Consider the following 21,026-nt stretch of genomic DNA (forward strand, 5'->3'; position numbering starts at 1 on the left):
TGATATTGAGCTGCATGAGCTTGTAAACTTTGGAGATTAATCCTTTGTCAGTTACTTCATTTGCAAATATTTTCTCCCATTCTGAAGGTTGTCTTTTCATCTTGTTTATGGTTTCCTTTGTTGTGCAAAAGCTTTTAAGTTTCATTAGGTCCCATTTGTTTATTTTTTATAACCTGGTTTTTAACTTAACAATAGGTTGTGAACATATTTCAACATCAAGAAATATAATCTCCAGCATATTTTTTAAATGGCTGCATTGAATGCCATTATACAGAGTAATTTACTTAACCAATTCCTTACTGGGAGACACTTAGACTTTTTTTAATACACAATGGACTTGTGTTGTAGGAAACTGCCTTGTAACTAAATCTCTGTATACATCTATTATTATTCCTCAGGATACGTTCCTAGAAATCGAGTGACTAGATCAAAAGACATGTTTGTTTCAAACTTTTTTTTTAAATAAATTTATTTATTTATATATTTTTGGCTGCGTTCGGTCTTTGTTGCCGTGTGCAGTCTTCTCATTGTGGTGGCTTCTCTTGTTGTGGACCACAGGCTCTAGGTGTGCGGACTTCAACAGTTGTGGCTCTTGGGCTCAGTAATTGTGGCTTTCTGGCTCTAGAGTGCAGTCTCAGTAGTTGTGGCTCATGGACATAGTTGCTCTGCGGCATGTGGGATCTTCCCAGACCAGGGCTTGAACCCATGTCCGCTGCATTGCCAGGCAGATTCTTAACAACTGTGCCACCAGGGAAGTCCCTGTTTCAAACTTTTAAAATACACATTGCCAAATTGCCCTACAAGTTTTCAGAAATGTATATCTCCTCCAAAAGGGTATAATGGGATTCTTGTAGAGAAACACTGAATCCCCTAGTATGCTTTCCCTGGCTCATCTACTTGCCTGTGGATTGGCTTGGCCAGCCCATCCTTTTAATGACTCCAACCAACAGCTTAAGCTCATTTCTTGGTCACCTCTCTTTGCCTTTCTATTTCTTTCTTTTTTTCTCTTCTTTGTTCCTTTCTCTCCTTCCTTCCTTCCTTCTTTTCTCTCTCTCTCTCTCTCTCTCTCTCTCTCTCTCTCCAGATTTCACTTATTCTCAAATGGTTTCATGCATATTCTGCATATTCTGGGATGTATTTCATGAACAAACTCAATGTGCTGATATCTCTTTTACCCAGATCCTGACTCTTGCCCTCTCTGAAAAGACGTCCCACAATCTCATTAACAAACAATATAAATTCTCATCTTTCAGTGAAGAGAAACATTTAATATCCAAGTTAGGAAAATGAAATTCCTCCTCTTTATAGGAACTGGAAGAAGCCTTTCCATTAGGGCCAGGGGTAGTTACCTTATATGATCAATACCTTTCCTTTTCCGTTCAGCATTGAAGGAGGCTTTGCAGGCTTTGCAGGAAATATTTATAATATTTCCTCTCAGAATGTAGCAAAATTCCTTTGCTCATCATATAACTTAGCACTTACGCTGCTAAATCCTTTGCCTGTGGAATGTTGATTAATCCTCATAACAATACCTCAAAAGTATGTATTATTTTTTTAACAATGGTTAAATTTTATTTAATACATGTTATATGTATTAGATCCCATTTTATATTTTTATGTAAATTTTCACATTTAATCTTCAGAACAACTCTACAAAATAGATAGCATTATTTAACCTATTTTTTAGATGTGGAAATTAATACCTAGAGGGGTTCAGTAAGTTGCCAATTATCAGAGGTTATTTATTTTATTTTTTTTAACATCTTTATTGGAGTATAATTGCTTTACAATGGTGTGTTAGTTTCTTTTGTATCATAAAGTAATCAGCTATATGTATACATATATCCCCATATCTCCTCCCTCAAAAGTACGTATTATTTTTTATTATTATTATTTTATTTTTTTGTGGTATGCGGACCTCTCACTGTTGTGGCCTCTCCCGTTGTGGAGCACAGACTCTGGATGTGCAGGCTCAGCGGCCATGGCTCACAGGCCCAGCCACTCTGCGGCATGTGGGATCTTCCTGGACTAGGGCATGAACCCGTGTCCCCTGTAAAGGCAGGCAGACTGTCAACAACTGAGCCACCAGGGAAGCCCAAAAGTGTGTATTATTGTCTTATGTTACATATGAAGAAAATGAGGCTTAGAATGTTTCATTCATCCACTCTGTAAATATCTGCTGAGGGTCTACCATTGATTTCAACAACATGGGAGTTGCCAGTGGTCTTAATAAGAGCCCTTTCATTGGAGCAAAAACTTGATTGGTGTGAATCCAAAAAAGAACAGAAAAAATTATTCGGAAATAGTGACTATTGCTCAGGCCAGTATTTTAAGGAGTATTGTGTAAAGGTAAAAAGAGAAATGGGGCTATACCTATAGAGGAAACTGGGAGGTCAAAAGAGGGATTTTTAGTAAGATGAGATAACAGCATCCTGGAATTTCCTTAGCTGAGAGTGGAGAGGTTTTATCCATAGTAGCAGAAATCAGATATAGGAAGATGGGTGGGTGTGGAGGTGGGAATTTGTGGTGCATTTCTTCTGATTCCTTCATTTTCTCAGGAAAGTAGGAAGCAAGGCCAGTAATGAGAGAAAAGATCAGTGAAGATGTTTGAAGAGTGTAGAAAAAGCATGAGATAGTCAGGAAAGTAGACCATGAATGGACCAGGGAAGTATGGTCCAGTTGAAGGTGGTAGTCATAAATTTAATGAGGTTAGTCAGTAAAATAATGTGTTTTTCTCCAATAATATCTAACTGTATAGATGCAGGTGAGGAGAACGCAAAGAAGTGAATATAACTACATTTGTGGTTTAGCCAAACAAGTATGTTAAAGCAAGAGAGGGACAGGAAATGAGGGATATTTGCAAGGGAATAATGACTGAATGACCATGGAATTTTAAGATGGATAATGAGTGAGAAGAGGCCATGAAAGTGATGAGGGATGGTGAAACACTTGTAGATCAACAGACGGGAGGCCCTGATGCGGAGTCAAAGTGCTGATGGAGTTGAAGTATTGATGGAGGCAGCGTATTGGAAGGGTAGAAGATGGTGGTCAGAGTGGGAGAGTCGAAACTGGAAAATGGAAGTAAATTATGTTCCCAAGATCACACAATAGTATGCTGCAAATTCAGGATTTGAACCAAGTCTCTCTTCTCCCAGAGCCCACCCAGCAGTACCCTGAGGGTAGAGTGAGAGTTGCATCAGCTCAGAGAGTCACATTGGCTTTTGTGGTATCTTTCATGCAAATGAGAAGCCAGAGCTTTCTAAGGGCAACTATTTATAGCACCTCACAGGCCTGCCATGCAACGTTTCTCCTCCCTTTCTCCTCCCCTCCACTTCTTACAGAAATACCAACTGGTTGAAACGGGCTCTTGGCTGGTTCCATGGTGAACATATGTTTGCTGATGACAGGAAACAGACAAGGCCAGCTAATGTGAAAATATGGGGGTCCCTTATGAATTGGGAGTTTAAATACCAGTTTCTGGTGTTTGTGCCTGTGTCATTTTCTCCATGACACTGATCCTTATCTTTCCAGCTCCATATCTCCCCTGGGGGTGCTTGGTAAGGGCACCCACCCTCTTCAGATATTAACCACCCTCTAACAGCAAAACTGTGACAGGTTTCATGTGGTGTCAGATGTGGGGCAGAGTTAAACACGAAACAGACACCAAGGCACATTGAGATCCTGAGGCAAACTGACGGCAACCCAGGAATGCAGAGATTGAGGCCCGGTTTCCTATGTGAATGCCGACATATGAAGGTTAACTCTAAACTTCCTGACTGTTGTCTGATCACAGCAGGGTGCCATGTATTCTCCCTCTAACACTCTCTCTCTCTCTCATTCTCTCTCACACACAAATGCATTCATACACCAGAAAACCTGGAGGAGTGTGCTCAGGCTTTTTGAAAGCTCTGTGTCTGGAGGCCACATACCGTGAATTTCAAAAGTAGTGCAAAAGATAAAATCTCTAAATATACATATACCCACTCTTTCAGATTCTTTTCCCATATAGGTTATTATGGAATATTGATAAGAGTTCCCTGTACTACACAGTAGGTCCTTATTAGTTATCTATTTTATATATAGTAGTATGTATGTGTCAATCCCAATCTCCCAGTTTATCCCTCTCCTCCTCTTTCCCCCTGTTAACCATAAGTTTGTCTTCTACATCTGTGACTCTATTTCTGTTTTCACTTTGTTGTACAGCAGAAACTACCACAACATTTTAAATCAACTATACCCCAATAAAAATTTAAAAATAAAAATTTGAACACTGTAAAAAATATGTATATATAATCTCTAGTCCTCAGAGATGACAATAATCATTTAGATGAGAATGATCAAAGAAACAACAGGATTTACTGCTATTGTGAATTTGGGATATTTCGGAGTTGTGGCCTTTCAAATGATCCCATAATCTGGCAAAGGCTCCCTCTCTCCCTTGGGGGTCTCAGAGAAGAAGGCCTGTGTCTGCCGCAGTCTCCCCGGTGTGGGTGTGCCCTCAGTGAGAGACGCAGCTTCCCCCTCGAGGACTTAGAGAAGCTTGGCTTCTGTCCAAGAGGAATTTTATACCTCATTTATTTCATAGAAAAACATGACTCAACCAGAGATGCTGGATTTATCTAGAAACGGAGGAGCAGAAAGAATAGTGCTGGTGTGTGTGTGCGCATGCACACGTTGTGGGGTGGGGAGAGCAGGGAGCCAGGGTCCCGCGTGGGAGATTCCTGAGAATTAGATGTGACTGACAGTGATAATGAAATAGAATATAAGGGTGGGGTTAGCAGGGAGTTCTAGAAACATCTAATCCAGTCTTTTCATTTATAAGGGGGTAAAACTGAGTTTGTAGAACGGAAGTGATTTGCCCACGTTTAAGGCTTTTGGCTCAATAGTGACATTTTATCTTTAGGAGTAATCCAGCCAAGATAAGTCAAGGAGAGGGTTGGCCCCAGGGGAAATTATAGTTCATAATAAAAATCTGACAATAATAATCATTTATCGAGCAACCTATACCCTTGGTACTATACTTAGGTGCTTTATATACATATTCATATCATTTAACCCTCTCAATAACCATATGAAGAAGGAAATGTTTTTTCATTTTATAAGTGAGAAAACTGAGGCTCTGAAGTGTAAGTCACGTGCTTCAGCACATCCTGCTAAGAGATGGCAAGATGGGATTTGAACCAGGTCTGTCTAGTCCCAGAACCAAACTCCTGTTTTCCACCTCCCTTGTTCCTGTTCTTTGGCTGTTTTTCATTATTCTGGGTCATAATCTTTTTTCCTCTCCATGCTAGCCTGAATCTCCTCCCGCAATATCACAGCCAGACTCAGCCTTCGGATGGCAAGTCATATACCAGAATCTTTCAATCTCTTCTCTACCTTCCTCCAAAACTCTGTGTCTGTGTTCTCTCTCTCTCTTTCTACCCCCCCCTTCTCAGACATATGTACACACACACACACACACACACACACACACACCTCTTTAAATTAGAATAAAACTTCAAATACCCCTACCCAATGCCTTAGTTATGATAAGAATTCTCTCTACACCATCTTTAAAAAATATATATATATTTATTTATTTTTGGCTGCATTGGGTCTTCGTTGCTGCGTGTGCGCTTTCTCTAGTTGTGGTGAGTGGAGCCTACTCGCATAATGTGGTGCACGGGCTTCTCATTGTGGTGGCTTCTCTTGTTGTGGAGCATGGGCTCTAGGTGCATGGGCTTCAGTAGTTGTGGCACACAGGCTCAGTAGTTGTGGCACATGGGCTTAGTTGCTCCACGGCATGTGGGATCTTCCCGGACCAGAGCTCGAACCCATGTCCCCCGCACTGGCAGGCAGATTCTTAACCACTGCGCCACCAGGGAAGTCTGTCTCTACACCATCTTGAGGAATCCTACCTCTGTCTGAAACCCTCAGTGACAGAAGGACTGTGAAGTGCCCACACCATATTTGAGTAACTCTGATGGCTAGAAAGTGATTCTTTGCAGAGGGTCTTCATATAATGTGTTTTTTAGTTTTGATCCCTTTTTCTAGAGTTGAGTTTCATCCCTCTTCCACATTACATTCCTTCCAATACTACATACTACCATACCTCTAATGACCAGCCTATAGCCTGGCACTTGATAGCTTCTTACAAAAGACTTTTGGATAAACTTCTCAGTGTGGCACCAAGGGGGTAGTTGGGGGTCTTAAACTCTCCCATAAGCTCTATCAACTCTCCTCTCCAAGTCACTCCAAATAAGTTTTTTAAAATGTGAGCTTGTTATGTATTGATAAATACAGGTTCAAAGCAAATTCCCTTAATTAATATCACCTCACCTAGACTGTCATACCAAAGACCCCCATATATAGAATGTTAGAACTGGCACCATCCCTCTTATGGGTGTTCCTTCTTTCTTGCTAAAAAATATTGGTGGGTTTGAGATAATACATAACAATGCACTGAAGTGCTTACTCTGACTCTTAATAGCTCTATGACATCTTGAGCCAATTTCTTAACCTCACTAGAGCCTCCTTCTTCTCATCTGTAAAAGGGAATAAGAATATCTACATCTTATTGTAGTTTTGATGATTTGTTATAATGTATGTATGTAGCACTCAATAAATAAGCAGTCATAAGAAGTATCCATACTATAAAATATAGGTTCAGTGGTAATTTGGCATTATCTCTCAAGGAACATATTGCCATTTTAACAGGGACCTATGGTGTTCACAATGATTTCCTTAGATAATGACTCTAACTAAGGCCATTATAGTCATAATTATAGTCAGTGGAAGTGATGGCTTTGGTTATGGTTCTTAGGGACAGCTCTCCTTTTACACTACATTGGGACTGACCACCCCTGGAATTTTCTATGAACCTCAGAATCACAACCAGTGTGGTCTACATAATGGTGAGCTGCTCCTCCACAGAGGCTACCAGCTTTGTACCTTCCTGGGCAATGAGTGATACTCCCATCAGGAAGGCTGTCCCAGTATATCCACAGCAGCTTTATCAAAAGGAGACCCCTCCACACTGGGCTAAGCAGAAAGAAGAGCTTACACAGGAAGCATCCTTTTCTTATATGTGCACAGCATCCTTATTCTAGAGGTTCTTGTTCAGTGACGTACCAAACCAGCACGCCCTGAATCAGGCGGCAAGGTGGAGGGAGATATGTAGCTTGAGAAATTTGTTGTGGAGATTCTGATATGTTCTCTCACCACAGCTGCTTACACGTAACCCCTCCCCCTACACACAGTGGCACTCTCATCTTTCACACCCACTTGAGAATCACTGTCCTAGTTGCTTTGCATAGTACCTTTCTAAATGTACACACTCTTGTTGAGTAATTATCCAAAATAATCATCAACCATTTCATCAATGTGGATTGACCTTTTAGGGTTCTTGCTGAGCAATTGAATCTGAATGTAATGATTATGTATTTAAATAATCTTCTATACTTTCTAGTTTAAGTCCACTAAGATCACATTAGGAAGGATTCCCCAAAGAGAAAATCAATTTAGCAAAAGCCTTCAAAGCAGAGAGCCAATACCCAGCATTATGGCTACTCAGGGCTTGAAGTGGAATTAGGCCTAACCTCATTTGTCACCCCATCAAGACTGATCCTAATTCAGGAAGACATACTGGACTTTAAAAATGCCTTCTTAGACACCTAATATTCAAGAAATTAGCTCTTTCCCATCCCATCTTACCTGTTTATATATCTCATTATCTCCAGAATACCCTTTTATTAGTCCCCATCCCAGTTCCAATTGATAAGCAGAGACAAAGAGACAGGGAAAGAAGGAAGGAGAGTAGAAAGGGAGGAGGGAAGGAAGGGAGGAAGAAACGAATGAAAAGATGGAGAGAATATGTAGTTGTTGAGCACTTAGTATCTTCTAAGCAGCAAAAAATGAGTCATAGGACTCAGCAAACATCTTCTATGAGAAGCCAGATACTGCTCAAGTGTTGATGATGTTGTCCTTGCTCTTCAGGAGATTATGTCAGTTTCTGTTGGGTAACTGAGTGCCACCAGCTGTCATACCAGCAGGATTAGATCAATTAGTGATTGAAACTCCATGTAAATAATTACATAATTTATAATTTTGTGCTGTTCTAGTTCAAAGTTACTGTAAACACATCACAGAGTTTGAGGCAGATTCTCACCAAAGGAAACATCAATATGACTAAAGCTCTCACGTGCACTAGGCTCATGTTTGAGTCACATCCAATTCTCATATGACTCACCATTGTTAGCAATAAACCACGAATGTGACCTACTCACATCTGGATTCTGACCATTGGCTAACTATGGAAAGTGCTTACATGTCCTGCTCTGGAATAAATGTGAATAAGGGGACCAAAGCCCAGGTAGACTTCAAAAGACACTCTATACTCACAACTCCCTTGCTTTGGGAGGTTTGATTGAGCCAACTTTTTTACCTGGCAGGGAGCAAAAGCTAATTTCGGGAACTTTTAGAGTTGGTTCAAAGGATGAGCAGTTCTCAAGAGGAAGAGAAATTCTGTGTTGCTGGTTAGCAAATATCAAGTGCCCCATCTGTTCTGTGAGACAAAATCATCACTGTACCCATCATTTTGTGTTAGCCTCAGAAGCATGATGTGGCTGCTGCTGCTGCTGCCTCCCTGCACATATCCTCTTGGGCCTTTCATTTCGGTGCCTATGGCACTAATTTACAATTTTTAGCATCTGCTTCTCTTTGCCTGAGGGTTTTCTCTGACCTCCTGGCATGATCTGCCCATAGGAATGGCAAATTGGGAAATGCTGAGGATTCACTTCTTCTGGAAGCAACCATCAATCAATAACTGATGGGAATGACTGTTCTCTTGCCTCTTGGGTGGGGTAACTCCAACACTCATACTTCACACTGTCTTTCAGACACAAGAATGATTAAACTCCTTCCCACAGCAGTTACCTAATTGATAATGCATTCTTTATTGGTTACCTTCTCTTCAAATCACTTCCCCACTATACTGCCACTGTTTCTTGGGATCACCTCCCAAATAAATTATTCACACTTAAGTCCTTATCTCCAGGTTTACTTCTGAAGGATCCCAGACTAAGTCACAGGTCATATTTTCTCACCACAGTTTTTTTTTTTTTATCACCTTGGTAGAACCAGAAGCTTAAATAATCGAAGTTCTCTTTATCCTTGATTATAAACTAGTGTTGAAAATCCAAACACCCACAGAAATGAGGCAAGTTACATAAACAGGAGAAGAGAGCTGGGTAGAAATTATGCTAACCAGATGGTACATACTCCATCTCAAACGGCCAGCTGCTCTTCAGCCCCAGCCAATTGTTGCCATGTGGAAAAGTAGGCCCAATGTGGCCACATCATGAGATTCCAGAAATCCATATTTTTGTGTAGAATCTCTTTATATGTAAATGTTGGCCACAAATTCAGATGCTTTCATAACGTTGGACTAGCCAAATAAAACACATCTGTGAGCTATATTTGACCCAGGGACCACCAGTTTTCAATCACTATTGTAGAAATACAGCCTTTAGCTGGAAATTCATAGTTAACATTTAAAGTAACAAGAGCTGCTGCTCTTAAAATGGATTTTCACAACCATTGTCACATTTCTTCTAGCAGGTCTTATTCTCACCTCATCCCTTCATGGTTGTATCCAGCATTGCATATCTGCTCAAAAAACAAAAGAGACCCAAGTGGAAGGAGAAAGCTAATTATGGACTTGGCATCTGATTGTGGTCTGGCTTAATATGACATTCTCAGCGCCAACTGGAAAGGAAACCACCACCCAAATCCATCACGACATGTGCTATCACAGTAAGTTTAAATTGGGTGGAAATGTTTTGAGTTTAATAAAATAGAACTGCTGAGATGTACATATATATCTGGGTTTAGTTGATAGCTCTTTCAAGGGCATTGTGATGTCAAATATGTTTGGCAGGTTCAATTCTCTTAACACCACATTTGCACTGTTCTTAAGACAGGGTATGATTGAAAGCATATGTGCTAACAGTAACTATGCATAATGTGTGAAATTAATGAAAATGTAGAGGTTTCATTCTGACTTTCATGGTCTTAAGCTAAGCTAGCCCTTTCTAGCTGTGTGGGGAAGAGGAGCAGAGGGTTTCATCATTTTTCCTTCCTTTTCTTCTTCTTTTTTTCATTTCAGGCTTTTAGCTTTCTTTTTATTTTGACATTTAGGAACCAAAGTGCATAAATAATAAGAGCTGGGACCCTGGAATCCCATCTCCTCCAGTAAAAAAATCAGTATCCAGTGGTGCTTTTTGTTCTATGTGTCAACTAGTCACCAACTGAGAAAATGGAAAACAATGACATGCTACTGATTTAAGAGAAAATAACTTTATTTTGAGAAAAAAAGACTGTTATTAAAATAATTGAGCAGTACTCTCCAAAAGTGTCAGTCAACAAAGAGTAGGAAAGACTGAGGGACTGTCACTGATTGGAGGATACTAAGGAGACAAGACAACTAATGTAATGTGAGATCCTGGATGAGATCATGGAATTAGAAATGGATCTTAATGAAAAAAGCTGGTGAAATTTTATTAAAGTCTTGTTTAGTTATCAGTATTGTACTGAGACTAATAACTTAATTTTGATAATTGTACTATGGTTATATAAGACTTTATTGTAAGAAGAAGCTGAGTGAAGGAACTCTGTGTATTATTTTGGTACTTCTCCTATTAATCTAAAACTATCTTAAAGAGATCAACAATGAAGGCAGAGTAAAAGGACATGGCACTCACCTTCCCCCAACAAAGACATAAAAAAATACATCTACGAGTGGAGTAATTCTCACTGAAACCAAACTGGAAACTGGAAGAGGGACTCCTGTACAACAAAGACTGTAAGAAAGATACACATATAATCGGGTAGGAAGGAGAAAGAGTGATCAGGTCAGGACCTGTGCCCCTGGGAGGGGATTCAGAGGAAAAGGGAGATTACATGGGCAGACACCCACGCTGGAGAGTAAGTGGTGAGAGCCACAGATTTGGTTCTCCAGCCCTGGGGTGTTATGTGGTGGAAGATGAGCCCCCTTGGCTGGTTGGAGGACTGCTGGGAGTAACAGGAGGGCTGTGGGAAGCCTGGATACCACTTGTGAGGAGCATGCATGTGCTGGCCCACCCCCCAAGGCAGGGCAGTGAGAGGTCTGCTCTAGCAGATGGCAGATTTCCTGTGACCACCTCAGTGTGCACCCTAGCCCTAGCCAAGGGAATGCTCCAGCTCTGCTTACTTCATGTCACAGTGTAGCACTGGACCTGGGGTGGCCATGACTAGGGGGAAAACTAGACCCTGGATGCAGAGATTACCGAGTCCTCGGGAAGAGCCTGGGTGGGGCATTGGTCTTTGTTGGCACTTACTCAAGCAGCACATCAGAAACTGCCCAGATCTCTGATGGAGCCTGCTCCACCACAGCTCAACCCCCAGTACACATTGAGAGTCCAAGCAGCCCTGACTGCCCTGCAATGTGACTCCATAATAGGGCAGGGGTGGTGGAGGCTTGGGGGCATGATTGGCTGTGAGGGACAAAGGAGACTTGCACAGGAGTCTGCATCTGAGCAGAGCAAGAAAAACAATTGCTGGCACCTGCACAGGCAGTGCATTGGAAACAGCTAAGACCTCTGTCTGTGGCTGACACAAGCTGAGAGCCTGCACAGGGCACACTTGCTTCAGCACTCCCCCCCACTGCTGAAGCAAGGGTCCTGGTGCAGGGAGAGGGGAAAGCACACACTTAAAGGGAACAGAGCCATCTGGGGCCCAACCCTCGGAGCTGCTACTCCAGCAACTTGGAAATCAGACCCCACCCCTGATAAGGCAATTATGGCCGTTGAGCAGAGGGAAGTCCCACCCCATACCCAGCTCCAGCAGTAACCCCTCCATCTACAGGCCCACTCTCTACCCAAGTGTTAGCTGTCAGCACACTCTGAGGAAAAACATGACTTGCATCCATGTCAAATCCAGCTCTCCCACCAAAGGCATTGGGCACATGCAGCCTGTGTAGGAATGTTTCCACAAAAGAACAACACTTTAAGAGCATAATAGGTAACTTTTCCCCCTAAATTCACAGAGGCAGAGAAGGTTAAGTAAAATGAAAAGGCAGAGGAACTAGTCTCAATTGAAAAAGCAAGAGAAGAACCCTGAAAAAATAAATATGAAATAGAAAAAAACAACTTACCAGATAAAGAATTCAAAACATTGTTAATAAAATGTTAACTGAATTAGAGAAAAAGAATAGATGTACACAGTGAAAATTTTAATGAGGAACTAGAAAATATAAAAAAAGACCCAATCAGATATGAAGAATTCAATAGCTAAGATAAAAACACATTAGAAGGAATGAATAGCAGACTGGGTGTTACAGAAGAATGTTTAAGTGATCTGGAAGATAGAATAATGGAAATCACCCAATCAGAAAAACAAAAACAAATTTTAAAAAAGAAAACAATTTAAAAGATATTTGGGATAACATGAAGTGTACCAATGTTCACATTATAGGAGTCCCAGGAGGAGAAGAGAGAGGGAAGGGGACCAAAAATGTACTTGAGAGTGGGCTTCCCTGGTGGCACAGTGGTTGAGAGTCCACCTGCCAATGCAGGGGACACAGGTTCGTTCCCCGGTCTGGGAGGATCCCACATGCCACGGAGTGGCTGGGCCCATGAGCCATGGCTGCTGAGCCTGCGCGTCCAGAGCCTGTGCTCCACAACAGGAGAGGCCACAATGGTGAGAGGCCCGTGTATCACAAAAAAAAAAAAAACACAAAAAACAATGTACTTGAGGAAATTGTGGCTGAAAACTAGACAAACCTGAAAAAGGAAACAGATATCTAGGTAAAAGAAGCACAGAGGGTCCCAAACAAGATGAGTCCAAACAAACACACACCAAGAAATATCACAACTAAAATGGCAAAAGTTAAAGATACTCAGAGAATTCTAAAGCCAGCAAGATGAAAACAAGGAGTCATATACAAGGGAATTCCCATAAGGCTATCAACTGACTTCTCTGTAAAAACTTTATAGGCCAGAAGGGAGTGGTATGATGTACCTAAAGTGTGGAAAGGGAAAAAACCTGCAACCTTGGATACTTTACCCAGCAAGACTATCATTTAGAATAGTAGGAGAGATAAAGGATTCTCAGACAAGCAAAAACTAAAAGAGTTCATCAATACTAAACCTACCCTGAAATAAATGTTAAAGAGTCTTCTCTAAGTGGAAAAGAAGTCAGAAGCTATAGGAAAGGGAAAGTCCCACTAGGAAAAGCAAATATATAGTATGGACTGAGGATCAACCACTTAAGTAGGCCAGTATGATGATTAAAAAACAAAAAAATTATAAAAACAACTATAACTATAGTAAAAAGTTAAGAGATAAACATGAAGGTTAAAATATGACATCAAAAAATACAAAATGTGTGAGAGGCAAGTAAAAAATGTAGATCTTTTAGAATCTGTTTAAACTGAAATGGCTACCAGTATAAAACAAGCAGATATAGTTGTAAGTCAAGATGTATGGGTGCCATGGTAACAGCAAATCAAAAATCTACATTAGATACACAAAACCTAAAAGGAAAGGAACACAAGCATACTACTAAAGAAAATCATCAAACCACAAGGGAAGGAACAAAAAGAAAAAAGATATGAACAGAGAACTACAAAAAAAGAAAGAAAACAAGTGATAAAATGGCAATAAGTACATACTTATTAATAATTACTTTAAATGTCACTGGGCTAAATGCCTCAGTCAAAAGACATAGGGTGGGATTGGATTAAAAAAACAAGATTCTGCTATATACTGTCTACAAGAGACACACTTCAGAGCTAAAGACACAAACAGAATGAAAGTGAGGGGATAGAAAAAGATATTTCATGAAAATGGAAATGACAAGAAAGTAGGGGATAGCAATACTCATATCAGGCAAAATAGGCCTTAAAACAAAGGTTATAACAAGAGACAAAGAAGGGTATTTTATAATGATAAAAGGATCAATATAATAAGAACATATTATATTTGCTAACATATATGCACCCAATACAGGAGCACCTAAATATATAAAGCAAATACGAACAGACATAAAGGGAGAAATTGACAGTAATACAATAATAGTAGGGGACTTTAACACCACACTGACATCAATGAACAGATCACACAGACAGAAAATCATTAAGGCAACAGTGGTCTCAAATGACAAAAGAGACCAGTTGAACTTAGTAGATATCTACAGGACATTCCATCCAAAGACAGCAGAATACACAATCTTTTCAAATGTACATGGAATGCTATGCAGGATACATCACGTGCTCAGCGACAAAATAATTCTCAACAAGTTTAAGAGGATAGAAATTATATCGAGCATTTTTTTCTGACCTCAATGGTATGAAACTAGAAATCAATTACAGAAAGAAAAAATGGAGAAAGAACAAACATGTGCTACTAAACATGCTACTAAAAAACATGCTACTAAAACACTAATGGGTCAGTAAAGGAATCAAAGAGAAAATCAGAAAGTATCTCAAGACAAATGAAAATGGAAACACAATACTCTAAAATTTATGGGACGCAGCAAAAGCAGTTATAAGATGGAAGTTTATAGCAATACAGCCTTCTTAAAAAACAAGAAAATCTAAAACAAACAGCCTAACGTACCACCTAAAAGAATTAGGAAAAAAAGAGCAAAGCCATAAATCAGCAGAAGGGAGGAAATAATAAAGATTATAGAGGAAATAAATAAAATAGAGATTAAAAAAACAATAGAGGGTAGGAGGAGTGGCAGCGGCCAGGAAGCTCAGTTTTGCAAAGGCTCTCGGCATGCAGCAGCCCACAGGCACCTGGCACATGCCTGCCCTACCACTATGATGCCCAAGAGGAAGTTCAGCTCCTCCAAGGGGGCGGTGAAGGAGGAGCTCAAGAGGAGATTGGCGAGGTTGTCAGCTAAACCAGCTCCTGCAAAAGTGGAAACAAAGCCAAAAAAGGCAGCAGGAAAAAAATCTTCAGACAAAAAAGTGCAAACAAAAGGGAAAAGGGGAGCAAAGGGAAAACAGGCTGAAGTGGCTAACCAAGAGACTGAAGAAGACTTACGTGCAGAAAATGGAGAAACTAAAAACGAGGAGAGCCCAGCTTCTGATGAAGCAGAGAGAAAGAAGCCAAGCCTGATTAATATCACACACCCAGTCCTATCAGTGGTCCCTGTTTCCCTTCTTGTACAATCCAGAGGAATATTTTTATCAACTATTTTGTAAATGCAAGTGTTTTAGTAGCTCTAAAAACATTTTGAAAAAGGAGGGAATCCCACCTCATCCCATTTTTTAAGTGTAAATGTTTTTTTTAAAGAGGTGAAATCATTTGCTGGTTGTTTATTTTTTGGTACAGTCAGAAAATAGTGGGATATTGAATATGGGAGGCTTTGACTGTCTTGGGTGTCAGCTTAACATTCCACAGATGGAGGGTAGCTTTTTTTTTTTTTTTTTGCAGTCCGCGGGCCTCTCACTGTTGTGGCCTCTCCCGCTGCGGAGCACAGGCTCCGGACGCGCAGGCTCAGCAGCCATGGCTCATGGGCCTAGCCACTCCACGGCATGTGGGATCTTCCTGGACCAGGGCACGAACCCATGTCCCCTGCATTGGCAGGCGGACTCAACCACTGAGCCACCAGGGAAGCCCTGGAGGGTAGCTTTTATATCCTATAATACAAAGCATATTAAATGGCAGTTTGGAGTCAGTTATGCATTTAATGTCTTAAACAATTTAAATTACTTCTCTTCCCATGTTGTTTTTGGTAGGATTGTTTCCTAAAGCAAACCACTCACCCCTTGATCTTGGCTCTCCTGGGCAGAATTTGTGCACTCTGTAACATTTTTGGTCATGGTAGTCCAGTTCTTCTAGTAACTGTTAATGTGCTGTGAATGATTGACAATTTGAGTATGTAGTGTACGTGATATTAAATTGTGAATTAGTGGGACTTACAATGTAACAGCATACCAATATTTGAAGATATTGGTACTTGATATCCTGTGAAGGAAAATTTGCTTCCAAATTTTAAACTGGAAAGTCACTGGAATAACTGTTCAGAAAAGAATCACGACTACATGATTTTTTAGATTTTTGGTATGTATGTTGAGAATTGTGTACAAATTGAAATGTCTGTGTACTGATCCTCAAAACAACCAATAAAATCTCAATTATGAAAGAATTTCTTGAAGCACAAAAAAAAAAAACAATAGAAAAGATCAATGAAACCAAGAGCTGTATTTTGAAAAGATAAACAAAATTGATAAACTTTTAGCCAGTCTCAACAAGAAGAAAAGAAAGAGGACCCAAATAAACAAAATAAAAAATGAAAGAAGAGAAATAACAACCAATATCACATAAATACAAAAAATCATAATGAAATACTACAAACAGTTATATGACAACAAATTGGACAACCTAGAGGAAATGGACAAATTTCTGGAAATATACAACCTGCCAAGACTGAATCAGGAAGAAACAGATAATTTGAACAGACGAATCACTAGTAGTGAAATTGAATTTGTAATAAAACAAAACAAAACAAAACAAAAAAACTCCCAGCAAAAAAAGTTCAGAACCAGAGAGCTTCACAGGGGAATTCTACCAAACATATAGAGAAGAGCTAATTCTTATCTTTCTCAAACTATTCCAAAAAATTGACAGGATGGAACACTCCCAGATTTATTCTAAAAGGCCACAATTACCCAGATACCAAATCCAAACAAAGACACTACAAAAAAGAGAGAACATTACAGGCCAATATCTTTGATAAATATATGCAAAAATTCTCCACAAAATATTCTTAAAGCGAATTCAACAAAATGTAAAAAGGATTATACACCACGGTCAAGTTGGATTTATTCCAGGGACACAGGAAGGTTCAATATTTGTATATCAATCAATGTGATACACTACATTAACAAAAGAAAGGATAAAAATCACACGGTCATCTCAATAGACTCAGAAAAAACATTTGACAAAATTCAACATCAATTCATGATAAAAAGTGGGTATAGGGGGAACATATCTCAACATAATAAAGGCCATTTATGACAAACCTACAGCTAACATCATCATCAATGGTGAAAAGTTGAAAGTCTTTCCTTTAAATTTACAAACAAGACAAGGATACCCACTCTCTCCACTTCTATTTAACATAGTATTAGAAGTCTTGGCCACAGCAATCAGACAAGAAAAAGAAAAGGTATCCAAATTGGAAGGGAAGAAGTAAAACTGCCACTATTTGCAGATGGTGAGATACTCTATATAGAAAACCCTAAAGTCTCCACCAAAATACTATTAGAACTAGTAAATGAATTTAGCAAAATTGTAGAATACAATATTAATATAAGACATCTGTTGCTTTTCTATACACTATTAATGAACTATCAGAAAGAAAGTAAAAAAGATTCCATTTAAAAATCACATGAAAAATATAAAATACCTAGGAAAAAAAGTTAAGCAAGGAGGTGAAAGACCTATACTCTGAAAACTATAAGACATTTATGAAGGAAATTGAAGATTATAAAGAAATGGAAAGATATCCTGTGCTCTTGGATTGGAAGAATTAATATTATTAAAATGGCCATGCTATTCAAAGCAATACACATATTTAATGCAATCTCTATCAAAATACCCATGACATTTTTCACAGAACCAGAACAAATAATCTTAAAATACATATGGAACCACAAAAAACAAGCAAACCAAAAAAAAAAGGAAAAACCAAATTGCTGTAGCAATCTTGAGGAAAAAGAACAAAGCTGGAGGTATTGCTCTTCCAGACTTCATACTATACTACAAAGCTATAGTAATCAGATAGCATGTTACTGGCACAAAAACAGACACTTAGGTCAAGGGAACAGAACAGAGAGCCCAAAAGTAAACCCAAGCACCTATGATCAATTAATCTATGACAAAGGAGAAAAGAATATACAATGGAGAAAAGACAGTCTCCTCAATAAGTGGTGCTGGGAAAACTGGACAGCTACATGTAAAACAATGAGACTAGAACATTCCCTCACACTATATACAAAAATAAACTCAAAATGGATCAAAGACCTAAATGTAAGACCTAAAACCATAAAATTCCTAGAAGAGAACATAAGAGCACTCTTTGACATAAATTATAGCAAGATTTTTTTGATCTATTTCAAAAGCAAAAATGAACAAATGGGACCTAATTAAACTTAAAAGCTTTTGCACAGCAAAGGAAACCAGTGTCAAAAGAAAAAGATCATCTATAGAATGGGAGAAGATATTTGCAAATGATATTACAGACAGGGATTAATATCCAAAACATACAAATAGCTCATGTAACTCAACATGAAAAAAACAACCCAATCAAAAAGTGATCAGAAGATCTGAATAGACATTTTTCCAAAGAAGACATACAGATGGCTATTAGGCACATGCAAACATGCTTAACAACACTAATTATTAGTGAAATGCAAATCAAAACTACAGTGCGATATCACCTCACACCTTTCATAATGGTTATCATCAAAAAGACCAAAAATAACAAATGTTGGTGAGGATGTGGAGAAAAGGGAACCCTTGTGCACCCTTGGTGGGAATGTAAATTGGTGCACCACTATGGAAAACAGTATGGAGGTTCCTCAAAAATCTAAAAATAGAACTACCATATGATTCAACAATTCTACTTCTGAGTATATATCTGGAAAAGATGCAGGCAGACTCTCAACCACTGTGCCACCAGGGAAGCCCCTGGAAAAGATGAAAACACTAATTCAGAAAGATACATGCACCCCAATGTCATAGCAGTACTATTTACGATAGCCAAGATATGGAAGCAAACCAAATGTCCATCAACAGATAAATGGATAAAGATGTGATATATATGAATATTAATCATTAAAAAGAATGAAATTCTGCCACTGCCAGCAATGTGGATGGTCCTAGAGAATATTATGCTTAGTGAAATAAGTCAGAGAAAAACGAAATCCGTATAATATCCCTTATATGTGGAATCCGAAAAGTAATACAAACATTCATATATAGCAAAACAGAAACAGACTGACAGATATAAAAAACAAACTAGTGATTAACGGTGGGGAAGGGGAGGGAGAGGGGCAGGATCCCATCCCCTAATGGGATTAAGAGATGTAATCTAATATGTATAAAACAGATAATCAACAAGAATATATTTTATATAGCACAGGGAATTATAGCCATTATCTTATAACTTTTAATGTAGTATAATCTGTAAAAATACAACCATTATGGTGTACACCTGAAACTAATATGATATTTTAAATCAACTACAATAAAAAAAACTATTTCAAAATAAAAAAGCGCGGGCCTCTCACTGTTGCAGCCTCTCCCATTGCGGAGCACAGGCTCCGGACGCGCAGGCTCAGCAGCCATGGCTCATGGGCCCAGCCGCTCCGCAGCATGTGGGATCCTCCCGGACCGGGGCACGAACCTGTGTCCCCTGCATCTGCAGGCGGACTTTCAACCACTGAGCCACCAGGGAAGCCCCGAAAAAACTTTTTTAAAGAATACTTATAAACAAGATTCTGGTGCACAAAAGGGCTAATCCAAGTAAACAGAATTTCTTACCACATCCTTTATTAATAGGTTTTTGAATGAGGAGCATCTGGCATGCTATATGTAATAAAGAGAAATGTATTTTAGTTATATTTTACAGACAGAGAAACTGAAGTTCAGAGAACATTACTTGCCAAAGTTTACCTAACTGTTGATTTCATGAATAGTAAAAGTAGATGATCAGGAATTCCCACTGGAATATTTTCTGGTGCTTAAATGATTTATTATGGTGATTCTCAGGCACAGAAAAAAAGAGAGTTAAAATGTACAGATATAAAAATCCAGATATAGTCAGTACAAGTAAATGTAAGAATATTTTAAGTGATTAAGATGTTATTTCAAATCAGTGAGTTATGGATACATTATTTAATAGTGTTCAGACAGTTGATTCTACATTTGGAAAAAAATCAATATGGAGCACCATATCTCCTAATCCAATCTATAGAAAAATTGATTTAAAAGTGGAAAACGGGGGTGGGGGAGGAGCTTCAAGATGGCAGAAGAGTAAGACGTGGAGATCACCTTACTCCCAACAAATACATCAGAAATACATCTACATGTGGAACAACTCCTACAGAATACCTACTGAAAGCTGGCAGAAGACCTCAGACCTCCCAAAAGGGAAGAAACTCCCCACATACCTGGATAGGGCAAAAGAAAAAAGAAAAAGCAGAGACAAAAGAATAGAGATGGGATCTGCTCCAGTGGGAGGGAGCTGTGAAGGAGGAAAGGTTGCCCACTAGGAAGGTCCTTCGTGGGCGGAGACTGCGCGTGGTGTAGGGGGAAGCTTCAGAGCCACGGAGGAGAGCGCAGCAACACGGGTGCGGAGGGCAAAGCAGTGAGATTCCTGCACAGAGGATCGGTGCCCACCAGCACTCACCAGCCCGAGAGGCTTGTCTGCTCACCTGCCGGGGTGGGCAGGGTTGGGAGCTGAGGCTCAGGCTTCGATTGGAGCGCAGGGAGAGGACTGGTGTTGCTGCGTGAACACAGCGTGAAGGGAACTAGTGCACCACAGCTAGCCAGGAGGGAGTCCGGGAAAAAGTCTGGACCTGCCGAAGAGGCAAGAGACTTTTGCTTGCCTCTTTGTTTCCTGGTGCGCAAGGAGAAGGAATTAAGAGTACTGCTTAAAGGAGCTCCAGAACGGGCACAAGCCGCGGGTATCAGCGCAGACCCCAGAGACAGGCATGAGACACTAAGGTTGATGCTGCCGCCACCAAGAAGCCTGTGTGCAAGCACAGGTCACCATTCACACCTCCCCTCCCGGGAGCCTGTGCAGCCCGCCACTGCCAGGGTCCCGTGATCCAGGGACAACTTCCCCGGGAGAACACACGGCATGCCTCAGGCTGGTGCAACGTCACGCCAGAGCAGGCTGGCCCCACATTCCCTCCCCTACCTCCCCCCGACCAGAGACAGCCAGAGCCCCCGAATCAGCTGCTCCTTTAACCCCGTCCTGTCTGAGTGAAG

General features: G+C 40.0%; 1 pseudogene; it reads left to right on the plus strand.

The window, feature by feature from the left end:
* Positions 1–14,842: 14,842 nt before the first annotated feature.
* On the plus strand, positions 14,843–15,144 carry LOC103088431 (non-histone chromosomal protein HMG-14 pseudogene; annotated as a pseudogene).
* The last annotated feature ends 5,882 nt before the right edge of the window (positions 15,145–21,026 follow it).

This window comes from Lipotes vexillifer, unplaced genomic scaffold (genome assembly GCF_000442215.2).
Source record: "Lipotes vexillifer unplaced genomic scaffold, Lipotes_vexillifer_v1.1 scaffold723, whole genome shotgun sequence".
NCBI lineage: Eukaryota > Metazoa > Chordata > Mammalia > Artiodactyla > Lipotidae > Lipotes > Lipotes vexillifer.